Source organism: Penaeus monodon, chromosome 26 (assembly GCF_015228065.2).
Source record: "Penaeus monodon isolate SGIC_2016 chromosome 26, NSTDA_Pmon_1, whole genome shotgun sequence".
In the NCBI taxonomy this organism is placed as follows: Eukaryota; Metazoa; Arthropoda; class Malacostraca; order Decapoda; family Penaeidae; genus Penaeus; species Penaeus monodon.
In genome coordinates this window covers 40026887-40029386 of record NC_051411.1, presented here as the reverse complement: position 1 = coordinate 40029386, position 2500 = coordinate 40026887, and the positions used below count along the sequence as shown (strand labels likewise).

At 31.4% G+C, this 2500-nt stretch overlaps 1 protein-coding gene across 2 annotated transcripts in view; it reads right to left on the bottom strand.

Moving 5' to 3' along the window:
• Positions 1-2500, bottom strand: part of LOC119590169 (ankyrin-1-like) — a 15342-nt gene that overhangs the window by 12463 nt on the left and 379 nt on the right. The window contains exon 1 of one of the 2 annotated variants that reach the window (XM_037938955.1): positions 58-83. The exons of the other annotated variant lie outside the window; for it this stretch is intronic. The gene's annotated coding sequence lies outside the window, so the exon portion shown is untranslated. Of the gene's footprint in view, positions 1-57; positions 84-2500 lie in introns of those variants that run through there. 2 annotated transcript variants of the gene reach the window in all.

Here is a 2500-nt window from a genome sequence, read left to right as displayed (position 1 = left end):
ATATATATATATATATATTTTATATACCGTCAAGCAAAACTCAAATGGGAGAACCACCTTCTTGCAGCACCTTCCCCTACGAACCCCTGCCAACAACTGAGGCAAGTCATCTCACTTGCAGGTCTTCTTAGTGCGTGCTGACTCAGACGAACAAAGGTTATGGTACACAGCTCCACAACCCACATGGGGAAATTCATAAAACAGCTGAGAGGAATATGACCCTTTTCTACAGACATTCTCTCCTAAAGAATTTAACATGAAGAAAGTAGTTCTATCTATGGCAACCACTAAAGCCCATTATAAAACTGAAAATTAAATAAATCTATTTAATTTTCAATTCTTTTCCTTAAAATGCACTTCTAGTGTTTATACTAACTAATATATAACCATCAGTCATTATTTATAATTAGACAGCATCAGATGCCCTAGCTTATGCACCTGTGGTCTGACAAAGAACAACAAACCTTCCCTATGTATATTTTGGTGTGAGAAAGCTAAGAATGGTTACTTATTTGATAATGCATAGTCAAGGGAGTTTTCAAGCTATAATTTAACAGAATCTGTAGGGTAATTAGTTTCCCATTACCCGAGTGAGAAATGTCACCGCTTTATAATTAGATCTGAGAATTTTGAGAAGTGTTCTGCCATGTTCTTTCTTACTGTATAACATAAAATTAATTCAATATAAAATCACAATCACTAATGATATATAAACCTAAGCACGTAAAAGAAAACAAAAATAAATAAAAGAAACGTGATGTAACTTATTAAAGCCTTAAAAGTTCTACCTTATACTACATGTCTTGGTGCACCTAGTAACTAAAATTATTCACTCCCTGCACCTTACAACTAAACTCAGTAACTAACTTTGAATCCCTGTTAAATATTACTTTAAGTGCGCAGAAATGTGTTGGAATTATAAAGTACAATGAGGTTATTATTATATAATACCCATATATAACAACAGACATATGAATTCAATGACAAATCTTTAAATGATCACTTCAGTAATTTTTAAAATCAATTATAAAATGTCACTCACACAGCCTTTTTATTCTACCAACTCTTATCTTCGTAACAACTTTTAGTCTGACATAATACATGACGGCTATCAAGCACACAAACAAAATGATTTATGTTCTCTTGGTAATTGCATCTGCAACATAGCATGCAACGGACTTATGTTTTACCCCAAATCCTATTAGGCAAAGTGGCTCATCCTTTCCCTCCAAACAGGATAAATTCTCATCCAATAACACCTATTCCAAAGAAAGAAAGAATAGGAAAAGGAAAACAGAAAGAAAAACGTAAAAAAAAAAAAAAAAGAATGTCGAAATAAATATCTACATAATCACCGCAGGCATGACGCAGCGCAATCCGAAAGGCTTTACCTTATTTTCTATTATTTGGTCCAAAAGCGGAACCAATTTCATTGTCTAAGCCATCTGAAATAAACGCCGTGTCCCTTCGTTTGTGTCTCGGAGGTAATTTACGGAATCGTTTGGTTTATTGAGCATATGTAGTTGTGAAAGTTTAACTATTATAGTAAAGACTGAAACTGTGGAAATAATATTCATAATCATCACTGCCATCACTATCATATTATCAATATCAAACATACTAATAATAAAAAATTAGATAATAAAAATAATGATAATACTTATATTATGAATGACAATAAAAATGAAACTAATACCAACTGCAACTAAACAAAAGAGTGAAAATGATACCGATTATTTCATTACCAAAGGTCATGGAAAACGAAAGGGTTAAAATCAACCCTTGATTTTGCATTAATAAAAGCTTTTGCCAATAAATACCAATCTCACAATATCAAATTTGTGAAGAAAATGTAAACCATTGGTTGCAAATAACATAAGGAGTAACAAATATTTAAATAAAGGGAAAAATAAGTCATTTAATATACAAGGAAAAGTGAGTTTAATAAAATATATATATAATTACTTGCTTCTATACTGAATATAAATCTGTGTCTTTACTAACGTCTTTTGAAATCAAGGAGTGTTTTTTAATGCATCTTTTACTTCAGTTCTCATAATAATGAAAAATGTTGCAAAATAACTTTGAAAGAAAGAAAGGAAAATATGAGTAAAACATGTTTGCAATTTTTCTTAACTCTCTCTTCAATAACATTCACCCGGGGTATTCTAATTTAAAAGACAACTTGAGCATGTTATCCGGAGAGAGAAACACGAGAATACATACAAATAAAAGGCCAAATAAAAGGACTTTTGTAAAAATAACAACAAATCTTGAGTGACTTTTGACAAACAGATTGTCTTCAATACACTTCTAACTCCACTCATTCCATCCTTTCACACTCTAGAGGCTTTTAAGGAGGCAATTCCGATCTCTTCAGACACGAAGATGGTAAATAAAGAGAATGGGAATTAGAAGGAAAATTATATCAATGTAAAAAAAAAAAAAAAAAAAAAAATATGATCGTCTGCCATTCCTGTTTCTGAATATCTTTAATTCC